Here is a 15,225-nt window from a genome sequence, read left to right as displayed (position 1 = left end):
TGTTCTCATTTGTGTTCAAAGGAATGAGTAACTTGAAAAAAAAGCAGCCACAATTAGCCAAGCTTAATTCTAAATGTATTTAAGACAAATATGTGAATCTCAAGGAAAACTGAAACAAACCATTACCTTTCATGTTGTTGGGTTTTTTTTCAGGATTAAGGGAATAAAAGTCATCAAAAAGTTGTGAAGTGGGCCTTCACATTCATTTGCTCAGGGGAGAGCAGAATACACATACATGACATTGTTCTGATATCCGGGATGACTTCTTCACAGGGAAATATTAAAGGATGGAAAACAAACGTTATTTTAACTGTCAGATTGATCTTCTCAATAGCTGTAATTAATCACGGTTACTGCTATAAAGTCACTGAGAGCTCTCTCTTAAGGAGGTTATATGGTAATGAAACAAGGTTATTCTCCCTCATGTTCCTTTCATAAATCGTCAGCAAATATACATGTATATAAGCCGTCTTCCAGCTGAGCTTTTCAGGAGTTAATAAGCCATTTAAAACTATTTAATGTTGGAGAAGCAAAAACATAAATGACCTTTGAACCCTGCAAGGACATTTTCTCTTTGAGCAATTTATTCTTTGCTTAAGGATGGTTCAGAGCTGTATGCACAGAATAACATTTCACCACTGAGTGTCGTCTTAGACATAAGTAGAATGAAAGAATTAATCTCTTATCTGAATTTGTATTAGATTACATTGCAGCAAGAGATGTAACATGATACTATAAAAAAATGTAGGCAGAGGGCAGTATGATACATTAATAAAGGAGATTTTTATGAGTTGGTTGCTGGTAGAAATCCACTGTCATGACAAAATTTTTAGTTCATGTAAAATAACTTGGGTGTGGCAAAGCTACTCCCAATATTTACACTTATAGTCCTAAAATATGAAGTGTTTCATCTTATTGCTGGCCTGAAGGGCTGTTCAGAAAGTTCTTGCTGTTATTATTCTCTGTCTGCAACATGAACAAATGTTATAATCGTTAGAGTTGCTCATTTATGGGTTTTGAGTAATAAGGCCCAAATTTAGCACACTTAACTGCAAATTAAGGTTATTCCCCAAAATACTCATCTACCAACCTAAACACACTTGCACCTCACTCATAACTGACTATCAGAATGACCACAAGAAACCTTTAAGAGTGGAGATGAAGACAATCTTCATATGGCTTGGGATTAGGACAACAAATGTATTATAAAGATTGAAGAAAGTACTGAAGTTATCTTTGTTCTTCTTCCCTTTCCATCTCTGGCAGGTAACTGAGCTCTGGTTGGCTGAAGTAACAAATACAACTGTATTTCTTTGGACAGTGTCCAGATGTTCACTTCTGGATCCCTATTTGTATGGACACACCCAGGCCTGATATTGCAAAGTACTCTCTTTTTTGTTCCAGAACTATTAAACTTGGTAAACACACTGTTTAGCCTGATTTATCTCCCCCTTAAAGGAACTGTATTACTGGGAAAAGGAGCAGATGCAACATTAAATAATGGACTGGACAGAGCACTGAAAGACACCTCTCTAAGCCCTGTAAGTGTTGCACAACCATAGTTGATTGCTACTATCAGAAGGGAAGATTCTTCTAAATTATTAGCTGTTCCTGGAGATTATAATATATCAAAGTTTCTGAAGTCTTATTTACAGGGTAGACTAAAAAGAATATGATTTTTTTCCTTAGAGCAAGTATGTATTAATCTCTGAGCAAAAATGCATCAACTTTTAATAATTTATTGCTCAATTTCAAAAGTAATTGCAACCTAGGAATTTGCTAGATCTTGCTTTCCTTTGAAAATTCTTCCTATATATTTCTTCCACACATGCATAAAAATCATAGGTTGCCTCTTGCTGACAGTCAAATGCTACCTTTTCATTTTAAAAGACAAAGGTCAGTGCTACATGTTTGTTACATTCAGGTAGAATTTCTGTGCTGTATTCTATTTTCTAAATTCCTACTGTCAAGAGAAGAGGACGAGGTTCTTTTTTTTGTGTTTGCGTGTGCTGAAAATTACTACTTTATATATACCTAGAATAACTCCTGCTGTGCAAGGAGACGAGATACAGAACTATTGGGAGCTCCCAGTGGTCCTCACAGCATGCAATGCACAACATAGTAGACACTTTTATTTAAAGTACCTGAAAATAACTTCAGAAATTCCAAGTTTGGTTTTCTATTTTTCTCTCCAAATCTGACAAGGCCAGCATTTCATAGATTTACAAGTACAAAACTTTTTTTAAAAAGGCAACCTATAAAAACTTATATAATCAAGGGAGTGAAGGAACCAGTATTGCAAAGCTAGAAGTACCCCAAAATTGTAGTAAAAAGTGGTTTTGACAGACTACAAAAATGTTGTAATCTGTCACTCTGACAGATTACAGAGTGATCTGTGTCAAAAAAGTAAAGTTGTTGAAAGGTAGGTAGAGAATCTGTGGGTGATAGTACCAAATATTATTTTTTAACAAAATTAGTCTTGCACTTGCAGATTATAAAACCCTGTTCTGACACTCCCAGGTTTAACTGTACTGGCCAGCTAAGTTAATAGCTATATCTACTTCTTCACCATTTGTACTCCTGGAATAGCATGTGCTACTTGTCATGAAATACAGAAGAGCCTGCATAGGAAATACATGAAAAATACATGAAAAATACATGAAATACAGAAGAGCCTGCATATCCAGATCACAGTTGCATCTACCTCCTATCTATCTCCATCTTCTTCCATTTTACAGTTGCAAAATGAAGTTTGAAAAAGGCAATTCAGTATGTGGCTGCAGCGTTGGTGCATGGAAAGTGAAGAATGATCAAGGCTTTCATATGGAGCGGACAGGGACAATCACATTCGTGCTTCAGTGCCTACAAAATTCAGCCTGTTTCTCAGGGGAGGGGAACAGCTGGAATCACCATGAGTCCAATTTTAGACATTTTGAGCAGCACGTAGGGCTAATGAAGGAACTGTGGAGAGCAAACAGCACTTCTCTGAAGGAAAGATATTATGGTTTACACTACCCCTTGCCTTCATAATTTATATGAGGTCTTTGGTTAGGTTAAATAATGAGGTTTTCCAGTACTTCTTAGGATTTCTTTTTTTTAATGCAATTTTAGCTGAATTCAGAAAATGAGTCACCATGATGACTTTAGTTATTTAGAGTACATGTTGGTTTTCCACATCTCCTCTACTAACCTGTTTCAAGGTTTTCCCCACTCTCTCTTTCCTCCAGACTTCTCCCTCTGCCCCCTGGGATTCTTTATCTCTTGTCTCAAGAAATACTCCTTAGTAATGGCAGTGTATTTTAGCACTGCCCACTATCAATCCCATCATCTCAATTCACATAGGCAATCAAACAACTATCTGACAGCAATAACTTTTCATCACTGATGACCTGGACTACATTCAAACTGGTTATTTTGTGATGCTTCAGGACTTATTGCTGACATCCTGAAATATGCAGCCTTGTTGAAGCTGTTGTGTGCATGACTGTGAAGGTAATTTCTTTGTCACTGCAGTTATATATACCACAATTTCTTTAAATAAGAGGTTACCTCTGGAACTGGACAGAAATTATTATAGAATTATGTACCTTGAAAAAGGAAATTATCCACTTAAATAGTTGACAACAGCTAAAAGTTTTCTGAAAATATAATTTTAATCAGAAGTCTTATAAAAAAATTCCCCAAATATTTCATTGAGTTGAGGCTGTATTATACTGTGTCTGTGGTGGTTGAATGCTTTCTGGCAAATTGATCAAAGTACTTTTGTTTGACTTAATAGCACAGTTAATGTCGCAAACTGATCAGTGCGCCCTTCATTTCACAAGATATGTAACATCTCCCACATTTCTAGTTTGGCATGTAAATAATTGTGGAATCTTCCCATAGAAATGAATTTTCAAGCTGAAACTAGGTGGAGTTACAGAAAAAAAAAACCCACTTAATTTCTCTCGAAAGGAAATGAATTAGGGATCATCTTGTTTAATCCCACGGCAGATATGATTGCCACAGCATCTTATTTGGTCTCTCCACACTGATATGCTCTTCTCAACTGCCCAAGGATTTCATGTCCCATAACAACCATTTTTTACAAAATCATTAAGCTGACTTTTTGCTTATGCCTCTTCCCAGCCAGAACAGCTTCCACTATCTTTCAGTGATCCTTCTTTTCTGCATCTTTTACATTTCTCTATTTTTAAATGGTGTACATAATTTTACAGTGGAGAGCCAAATGGCACATCCACTGTCGTAAGGATGCTGCGTAAATAACTATTTTGTGCTGAACATGAGAACACATGCTCTGACAAAAGCATATAGTCTGTAATGCTAGATTTATTTGTAATATGATGAAGAAGGAAAGGCAAAAAAGAGACTGTATGTAAATCAAATAAACCGACCACTAACTTGTAATTAATAGAACTATTATAGTTTTGCAATAAATTGAATATAGGAAATGTACATGAAGAGGTGTAGCAATTACTGGAAAATCATTTGGGCAGGACCAGTATTTCAGACGTAAACCCCCGTATAAATGTGCAATGCAGAACTGTCACCAGCTAACTACAAAAATCCCATTCATGCTTCATTGGTTTCAGATATATTTGAAATGACAGAAATTGACTGCCTCCTGGGTTAACTAGCAGAATAACAAATTACATGCCAGTATATTTTAGACAAGGGAAAGGGCATCTTTGCCTTAAAAAGGGAGATAAAAAGTTTCCAAGTACAGTATAGACAACTGGCTGCTTCATGAAAGCAAACTGAATGCATATTGTTAAATGTTTTATATGCCATATTGCTATGCCAGCAGAGACCACCAGCACCTGCTCTGGATGAGTTATGTAGAGCAACTCCAGGTTCATGATCATTTATGCAAATGCAAGTCAGAGTATGATGAATGCAATCACCATTTTCTGAGCTTTTGTTTTCCAAACCAGCTAGTGTTTGTATTTCAATGATGAGGATGTTTTGCTGGAATTTTCACTTTCTTGCCAGGTGATTTTAGATAAATGCTAAATTTGACGTAGATCACTACAGTTTGCCAAACACTGAAAAAAGTTATCACTTATAATATAGAAAAAACAAATTATGGAAAGTTTTTTAGTGTGTATGATCCATGGAGTTGAGGGCTTTCTCTGATGTGATAAAAGCCTATTTGGAATAGATCTTATTCCAGAGAAACCATTGAACAGCTTGTGCATGAGTTGGATTTCCTGTACGGGACTGGCAGATAGTCCACTATATGTAACACCTTTCCTCAAGGAAAACCAAGATTCCGCATGCTAACAATATCAGAAAACAGTCAGGAAAGCAGAAAGAAATTCTTAACTTGGACAGTTTGATCTTCCTTAAGTCTCATTTTTCCTGAACCAGTCTTCCATCAGTAATGTAATGGAAATAATAATAGTGTATTCTTCTCTTAAAGCATATGTATACTGGGACAGGAAATATATGTGTTTATGTTGCTGCAGGAATTAAATTTTATTTTTCCATTCTTGAAATATGTCCTTATTTTCTCTTTGGGCAAGTATTTGCACTATTTTTTAATTGTTCGCATTATGTTCTTGAAAGCAACTCATTTTCCTTTGTTTCCAATATTTTTCTTACAAAACCAAACTTGTCATATTAGAAAAAAAAAAAGTCCAGGGAAAAGGTTTTTGCTTAAAATATTTGCATTTCTGTTATGAGAAAAAGAAAGAGGAGGGAAGCCAGAAGAGCTTCAATTTTTAATCATTTAGAAATGCAATAAAAGTATTAGGTAGGATTTAGACAATTATCTGTATGTGTAACTTATAAAGGTACCTTATCTGAGTTTCCTCATCTTTTCACAAAACCTAGAGCTCATTCATTCTTAAAGATTCAGAAGCCAGCTTCTGACCCACGCTGAACTTCATCAGTGTCCTCACTGGGACCTGGATTTATCAGGTTATTAGGAATATGTCTACCCTTAAGTAAATGAGACAGTTCACATTTAAGAAACTAAAGAGATTTTGTGTTTTGTTTTTTTTTTAATTTTGTCACATTTTCATAATTGGGATCTTAGCAATTTTTTGGAGCTCTAGACCAGGATTTGACTATACAAAAAAAAAAAAAAAAAAAAAAGGAACAGTTTTTTCTTCACTCTGAAGAATGGTAAATCAAATAGGAGAAAATTGTCCACAAATAGATTTCAACAGAGATATGAGCTTAAGGAAGACAATGACATGCTATAGGCTAGCATGACAAGCAAAAGCCTTAGGGCCTCAGAGGCTTAACTACTAAGAGAGATACAGATAACTTGATAAAGGAATATTCTTCAATATGGAGGAGAGCACAGAAAAGTGACCTTTAAAGTTTAACGGGTAGGTAGAGAGGATATCCTTCAGGGCTGACTAGTGATGGAAGCTGACTGCTTGCTTAATACTCACTCTGAGTGAACAAATAAGTAAATCAACCAACCAAACCCCATATTTTACGTGATAGAGTGCCCCTTGCATCAGGTATGGGACTCAGCATAAGCACTATGTCTGGGCTAGAACTAGGATGGGGTCCTTTCTTCCTTTCTTTGCCTCTTTTCTGCCAAAGCACTCATCAAATATTACACAAGTTGACAAATTTCCACTACCCTCTTACTAAGACACTTACTCTACCTGTCTCTGTGCTCAGTGGTCCACAGAAATATTGGAAAGGTGGAACTGCCCTTGCCAACCAAAATGCACTTGGTCAGGAGATAAAATGGGAAGGAACTAAGACAGAAAAAGACATGTGAGAGAGAGCTGTGGCATCATGAACCCATCTTTTGTTCCAGGTGGTGGCCAGGATTTAGCTGACTCCTAGGAAAAGCACCATCATTATATTCCCATGGTCTGATAAGCATATCACAGAATCACAGAATCGTATAGGTTGGAAAAGACCTTTAAGATCATCAAGTCCAACTGTTAACCTAACGCTACCAAGACCACCACTATACAGTGTCCCTAAGCACCTCATCCAAACATCTTCTAAATACTTCCAGGGATGGCAACTCAACCACTTCCCTGGGCAGCCTCTTCCAATGCTTGATAACCCTTTCAGTGAAGTAAAATTTCCTAATATCCAGTCTAAACCTCCCCTGGTGCAACTTGAGGCCAATTCCTCTTGTCCTATCACTTGTTACCTGGGAGAAGAGACTGACCCCCACCTTGCTACAACCTCCTTTCAGGTAGTTGTAGAGAGTGATAAGGTCTCCCCTCAGCCTCCTTTTCTCCAGGCTAAACAACCCCAGGTCCCTCAGCTGCTCCTCATCAGACTTGTGCTCCAGACCCTTCCCCAGCTTTGTTGCCCTTCTCTGGACACGCTCCAGCACCTCAATGTCTCTCTTGTAGTGGGGGGCCCAAAACTGAACACAGTATTTGAGGTGCGGCCTCACCAGTGCCTAGTACAGGGGGACAATCACTTCCTTAGTCCTGCTGCCCACACTATTTTTGATACAAGCCAGGATGCCATTGGCTTTCTTGGCCACCTGGGCACACTGCTGGCTCATATTCAGGTGGCTGTCAACCAACACCCCCAGATCCTTTTCTGCCTGGCAGCTTTCCAGCCACTCTTCCCCAAGCCTGTAACGTTGCATGGGGTTGCTGTGGCCCAAGTGCAGAACCTTGCACTTGGCCTCGTTAAACCTCATACAATTGACCTCGGCCCATCGACCCAGCCTGTCCAGGTCCCTCTGCAGAGCCTTCCTCCCCTCAACCAGATCAACACTCCTGCACAACTTGGTGTCATGTGCAAACTTACTGAGGGTGCACTCGATCCCTTCGTCCAGATCATTGATAAAGATATTAAACAGAACTGGCCCCAATACCGAGCCCTGGGGAACACCACTTGTGACCGGCCGCCAACTGGAGTAAACTCCATTTACCACCACTCTTTGGGCCCGGCCATCCAGCCAGTTCTTAACCCAGCGAAGAGTACACCCGTCCAAGCCATGAGCAGCCAGTTTCTCCAGGAGAATGCTGTGAGAAACGGTGTCAAAGTTTTTACTGAAGTCTAGGTAGACAACATCCACAGCCTTTCCCTCATCTACCAGCCGGGTCACCTTGTCGTAGAAGGAGATCAGGTTGGTCAAGCAGGACCTGCCTTTCCTGAACCCATGCTGGCTGGGCTTGATCCCTTGGTTATTCTCTACATGCCATGTGATAGCACTCAGGATGATCTGCTCCATCAGCTTCCCCAGTACCGAGGTCAGGCTGACAGGCCTGTAGTTCCCCGGGTCCTCCTTCCAGCCCTTCTTGAAGATGGGCGTCACATTAGCTAATCTCCAGTCAACTGGGACCTCCCCAGTTAGCCAGGACTGCTGGTAAATGATGGAAAGGGGTTTGGTGAGCACATCTGCCAGTTCCTTCAGTACTCTTGGGTGGATCTCATCAGGCCCCATAGACTTGTGAGTGTCTAAGTGGTGCAGCAGGTCACTAACCATTTCCCCCTGGATGATGGGGGCTCCATTCTGGTCCCTGTCCCTATCTTCCAACTCAGGGGGCTGGGTACCCAGAGAACAATTGGCCCTGCTATTAAAGACTGAGGCAAAGAAGGCATTAAGTACCTCAGCCTTTTCCTCATCCTTGGTCACTGTGTTCCCTCCCCCATCTACTAAGGGCTGGAGATTCTCCGTAGCTCTCCTTTTGCTGCTAATGGATTTGAAGAAGTATTTTTTGTTGTCTTTTACAGCAGCAGCCAGATTGAGCTCTAGGTCAGCTTTGGCCCTTCCAATTTTTTCCCTGCACAGCCTTGCTACACCTTTGTAGTCCTCCTGAGTTGCCTGCCCCTTCTTCCAGAGGTCATAGACTCTCCTCTTTTTCCTGAGTTCGAGCCAGAGCTCTCTAGTCAGCCAGGCCGGTCTTCTTCCCCACCGGCTCATCTTTCGGCACCTGGGGACAGCCTGCTCTTGTGCCTTTAGGACTTCCTCCTTAAAGAATGTCCAGCCTTCCCGGACTCCTTTGCCCATTAGGGCTGCCTCCCAGGGGACTCTGTCAACCAGTCTCCTAAACAGGCCGAAGTCCGCCCTCCGGAAGTCTAAGGTGGCAGTTCTGCTGACCCCCCTCACCGCTTCTCCACGTATCAAAAACTCTATCATTTTGTGATCACTCTGCTCAAGACGGCCTCCAACCATCACATGTCTCACAAGTCCTTCTCTGTTCGTGATCAAAAGGTCCAGCGGGGCACCTTCCCTCGTTGGCTCACTCACCAGCTGTGTCAGGAAGTTATCTGCCACACGCTCTAGGAACCTCCTAGACTGTTTCCTCTCTGCTGTATTGTATTTCCAGCAGACATCTGGTAGGTTGAAGTCCCCTACAAGAACAAGGGCTAGCGATCGTGAGGCTCTCCCAGCTGCTTATAGAATAGTTTGTCAGTCTCCTCATCCTGGTTGGGTGGTCTGTAACAGACTCCCACCACAATATCTGCCTTGTTGGCCTTCCCCCTGATTCTTACCCGTAGACACTCCACCCTATCATCACCATAATTGAGCTCTAAACTATCCAGACACTCCCTGACGTATAGGGATACCCCACCACCTCTCCTGCCTCGCCAATCCCTCCTGAAGAGTTTATAGCCATCCATCGCCTCACTCCAGTTGTGCGAGTCATCCCACCACGTTTCCATGATGGCAACCATATTATAGTTTTCCTGATGTACAATGGCTCCCAACTCCTCCTGCTTGTTGCCCATGCTGCGTGCATTGGTGTAGAGGCACTTCAGCTGAGCTGTCGTCCATGTCTCCTTCATAGAAGAACACCCCTTATGTGCTTTGAGGCGTTTCACTGGCATTTCCCTCTTGGCTCCTATTGCCTCAGCATCCCCTAGCTCAAGGGGATATCGTACCACTCAAGATCAGGACAAAAAGACCTGACTGCAAAGTGTGGATTCCTGGATCTCAGGAAACATTACAGGAGTAACAAACTTCATGGCTGGCACTTCTCCAGTTTTTACTTTTTAGTGAATTGTTCTCCCAAGACATCTAAGAACATTTGTGATTTTATCCTGTTAATGTTCAATATATATTAATGATTTTGACTGCAATCATTCAGCCTTCTTCCTGGAGCCTTTTGTTTCATTGTCATGACAATTTGTGACTATTTCCAAAGCCTCAATATTACTCTATCAACACTTTCTTGGATAACTAAAGCAGATAAATATATTCTAGGTTATGTGCCTCCAATTATGATGATTTCTATGGAGACTGCACATAGCAAAATTTGAATGTGTCCTCCTAATAGTTTAGTTTCATAACATTTAGAACAATCTTAGAAAAATTTTATATTATCTTTTAATGTCTGATTCCAAGTTTTCCTCAATATATTAATCCTGTTGTGATATTAGTAACCTGTTAAAAGAACAAAATACCTAAATTTCAGAAAAGAAGAGACAAAGCCAAAGTGAACACCCATATATGCTCTTTCAAATAAAACTCTATTGATTGATGTTTTTATGTGCAAAAACTTAGGGAACAGCTTCTGTAAGAAAAAAAATCATGCTACCGGCACAAACACAAATGTGTTTGTTAACGACTTTTTACTCTTAATATGCCTACCTAGCTACAACAAAGTATGTTTGTGGTTAAAATATCATCTAATCAAAGAACAAACGTTACTGAATGATTTGTAGGGCCAATGCTTGCCATTGGTCTAATACTAAACTACTGAACCACCTTTACACAGTCCTTCCTTTGAAGAGCGGATCATCATTTCACAGCCTACACTGTGTTCATACGAAAGGGCTGTAGATGAACATGTTTTGAATAAGCATTATAAATTGTTCACAGGTGATTAATTCCACAGAAAAACAGGGCTCAATCTACTGCATCCATTTATCACTCCATTTTCTCTGTAGATGGTGGCAAACCATCCCACTAGAGATTACTAATACAATCGGTAAATATGAACCACTCCATTCCAGGTATTGACGAAGTTATTTAGAACAGAAGCTTCAGCCATTAGGATACATGGGAGAAATGAAAAGTGTTCAAGTCCTCAACCTCATACTTTTACCAGTGATAGTGAAAATGTGCTGGAGTGTAGTATAATCATCAGGGGAAATTCAGTGCAACAGGCAGATCTTATTTCTATAGCACTTCCTGCTCCTTTATGTAGTCATGCTCCAGAAACATGTACATTATAGCAGATCAATTTGGTCCTAAGTCACCAAGGGAATGAATCCACCAAGTCAGTCCCATGAATCCTAGCCATGAAACTTTCAAATTGATAGTCTCATTAAAACTACTGGAATTAACAGAGTGTTGTACATATAGAGACAATAAACATAAATACAGTATTATTAGGAGTGATGTAGTATAAACAGTTTAGCCTTTCAGATTGACAAATCATTTCCATGGCCATTTGTATTAAGGAGGCCAGGTAGAAGGTTTTACAACTATTTACATATATAGTTCTTCACAGAAAATAGATATTTAAACAGAAATACTACTGATGCAAAATTTAAAGATACACTATCTAATCAGTTCATAAATGATGATAATAAATATGATGTATGTACACAACACTTGATTGTGTGAACAACAATAAAAAAGCCACGGCCAGGATTGAACTTCACTGTCCCTCAGGTGAAACACAGACAGCTTTAAGAGTGGATGACGTGACTATTTCAAACTCCACAGACACAGTGAACAACAATGTCACCTGGGAACAAAAATCCCTGTTGAAATCACAATAAAAGTATCAGTGAGCACAAAGTAATTTTGGGGAACACCCAAAGCTGTCTTTAGCATGGATCTCAGATGTTTCATGTGATCATGGGACATAGCAAAGCAGATATTTTTACCTTTACATCCTTCTCCTTCGAAGATCCATTTTTAATGAGAAAGAAGTGGCAACATATGTAAATGACACAAAGTGACTTTGCTTAATCTTGTCTGAGGGGGACTGAGTGGACTTGTCTGAGCAGTGACTGCTATGATTTGCTTCAAACATTTGCCCAAGGTCTAGCTGCCTTTCAGTATCGGACGAGATGAATAATGTCTTCCTACTGTATGTGCTACAGAGAAGCTAAGTAGTTTAATTAACTTAGACATAGACACAGCTCTCTCTGCTTTGTGCTGACATGATGTGGCTGCCCAAAACACTATTGTTTATTTTTAGACTGCTGCTTTATTCTAATGTTTATTATTTAAAGAAACCAAGTTAAATCAAAATGTATTTTTCTACTTCATATATAAAAACCTCTTTTACCTAGTCCTTTTCTCCCAAACCTCCTCAGGGGATGGTATAGAATAAAACTTTTGAGAGAATAATTTGCTTCATCTAAAAGCATTTTTTTAGGAGCAAATTTAACAAACCATGAAGCCGCATCTCAGAGAGCTTGAGTTTGACAACAATACTTCCAATCAGCTTAATTATATGCTACCAAAATACAGAGTTCTTATGAAGGCATCTTGCAACCTTTTCCAGCTAATGATACTTTGGAGTAACCAGTATACCCTTCCTGACATATTGACTGCATAACAGAGAAGAAGAAGACAAAAACCCTAGCACCAAGGAAAGCATGAAAAAACATTAAAAATAAAAATCAATTCTTATAAAACAGAACTCTTTCTATATGTTTCTTTGGAGTACCTTAGTTAAATGCTTATATCCAAATACTCATTTTGACAAAGTAGCATTTTTTTGACTAACAGGATAAATTCAGAGTTATTTTGTAGAAAAATGCAAGCAGTTCTGGCTTTCTCAATTTCAAAATGTATAATCAAATAGAAAAGTTTTTGGAACAAAGCCTCTCTGAATCATGGTTTTGATTCAGCAAAACTAAAACACAGCAAAATGATCTTTGAAGCTAAAATGTTCTTCTTCATCTATCTAGTAATTTGCGTCGAATGGAAAGGGAAGTCCATTGTCATATGGCATAGTTGGAAGCAGACATGCGATGGTCAGACAAAGAATTTCTTTTATGTGTATCTATTTACTTTAGCATTCTGCATGAAATAAAGAAAAGCTGAAAAGGGAAAATACAGAACAAAATAGTAACTTATAAAATCAATGTACTATCTTATCAGCTTGTACATCACCTTTTTAGTCAGAAAAACTAGAAAATACTAGATTTTTTGAGACTACTTTTTCATCCTCTTCTCCTGAGTACTTACAACATGAAGAAAGGCAGTATCTTTCTGTAAATTTTATTTTACTTTTTCCCCTTCACATTTTGTAAGCTCTTTTTGACTCAAAGCTGGCTCAAGCTTTCTCAGAGGTGCATGCAAAAATCAATTTTGACCTCTCTCCAAGCAGGCAGGGTTTGGCACAGAGGCCCCGGGCAGCTGCTTCCAGGGGTATGTCCATGCAGCCCCCCAGCTGCAGCCCCCTTTCTGCTTACTCCCATTTCCTCCACAGCAGCATGAGCTGCTGCCCAATTTGTCTCTCCTCAGCTCTGGCACAGATAAAATGGGCAACAGGGTCGTGGCTCTTTTTTCCTCCCTACCCCAAGCAATCCATTGCCCTCTGCAGCTGCCAGCTTTGTCCACATCTGCAGCCAGCTGTGATTAGCCTAAATTTTGCCCGTATTTATCTCTAGAGTTAACAAAGTCAAAGAGGATTCCAGTGAGCTCTGGATGAAGTCTGTATGTTAAACTGGAATCTACAGCCCTCCACTGCTGAAATCTAAGGTCATACAAGGCCATGAGAGATTTCCCTTGCTGCAGGAAATAAGAGTATAGCATTTTCCCATCCCCACAGATCTTCCTTCCTTCCTCTTGGCCCAGATGAGCTCCCAGGAAGAAAAGGATTAATTAGTGTCAGCTACACTTCTGGTATTCATAACTGTCTCCCTTTGGAAAGCAGCTATGCCAGGATAAAATGCTTGTATAATCTAGTGAGTTAGAGCATTTGAACTTTAGGAGTCCCATAGGACCAGCGCACATCAGGGTCTGGCAGGGTTGAAGGGATTTGGAAATCCTTGCTAGATGCTGTGTCTGGGTCACTTCTCAGGAAGCATTGCTGTACAGTGTATATCATTACAGGATGGGATAATATTCTTTTAACTCTCCAACCAACCTTTCTTCCCAAGGCTCAGAATCATCCTCCAGGTATTTTTTTTTTTTTGTATCAGTAATTTCTTCTTAATGTATCTTAAACAGAACGTGTAGTTTTCTAATTATATCAATGATGAGCTGCGCTGTCCTTTGTTCCCAGTGCATGGGAAGACAAATTGCCATTCACAGCAAGGTCAGTGACTGTGCACACCACCTTTCATGTATCCTAAATACTTCATAATCAGGGTACAACATTAATGTGCTTTGCACAATGGAGGGAGACTGCAGCAGTGTGTCTAGGACATTACAGAGCAGTAGTAAGCAGATCTACTGCAGATAGATCTAAACTCCGCATGGAAAAAAATGAGAGAATGCACATGCTCAATTAGCCTACTTCATCCCAGTTCTTGCATTCAATGTGTGTCCTTTAACCTTCTACAGTCATTAGTAATTTCTATATATGTACATAGTCTTTACATGTTCTAAAGAGGTTTTTACTTTCTATACAAATATCCATCTTTTTGTGAAATTCATGGAGAAACTTGTTGTTGAACTTTGGCTTTAGTGTGAATGTTTCCTTTCCCTGTGCCCCTTGTGCAGCACCAAAATCAGATTCGAGACCAGAGCTATTGATGTGAAAATAAGATTTCAGTCAGCTTAGCCATTTTTAAATGGATTATTTTCTCCTTTTGTAAATGGTGTGTCTGATTTCCTAACTTACTTGCTGAACAATTATTCATCAGGGGTTTTATTTTTTTCCTTTTTTATTTTTTTAACAGTTCCAACTTTGGCAGAGTAGTGACTGCATTAAAGTGTGAGACTCTGTACCTGAGAAGTGTTTAGGAAAAATTAAAGTCACCATGGCACCCAATGTACTGCAGTGGCACTGCAGGAGGGATAGTTTGGCCCTAAATGTCCATCCTCCACTGCCAAAAGAAATCCAGTTCACTCTATGTCTCCAGCACACCAGAATATTTTCCACAACTACTATATTTACTTTATGCTAATAAATGTTGTTGCCAGGGAAACCACCCATTTTCCCACTAATCAGGCTATATTTAAAAGGCAGTAACCTGCAGAGATTATAGTGTCATGGTTAAAAACTCGTCCTTGTGTATAGGCAACACTTTCTTCTCCAGGTCACCTGATGCTCAGGTGAGGTACCTGACCTCTTAAATAGCTCAGTAGGATTTACCTGCCTTTGTCAAAATGAATAATTAATGTATTATTCCCAATGAAAA

This window comes from Ciconia boyciana, chromosome 5 (genome assembly GCF_034638445.1).
Source record: "Ciconia boyciana chromosome 5, ASM3463844v1, whole genome shotgun sequence".
Classification (NCBI taxonomy): Eukaryota; Metazoa; Chordata; class Aves; order Ciconiiformes; family Ciconiidae; genus Ciconia; species Ciconia boyciana.
The sequence above is the reverse complement of the archived record's forward strand: the minus strand, read 5'-3'. Positions refer to the sequence as shown.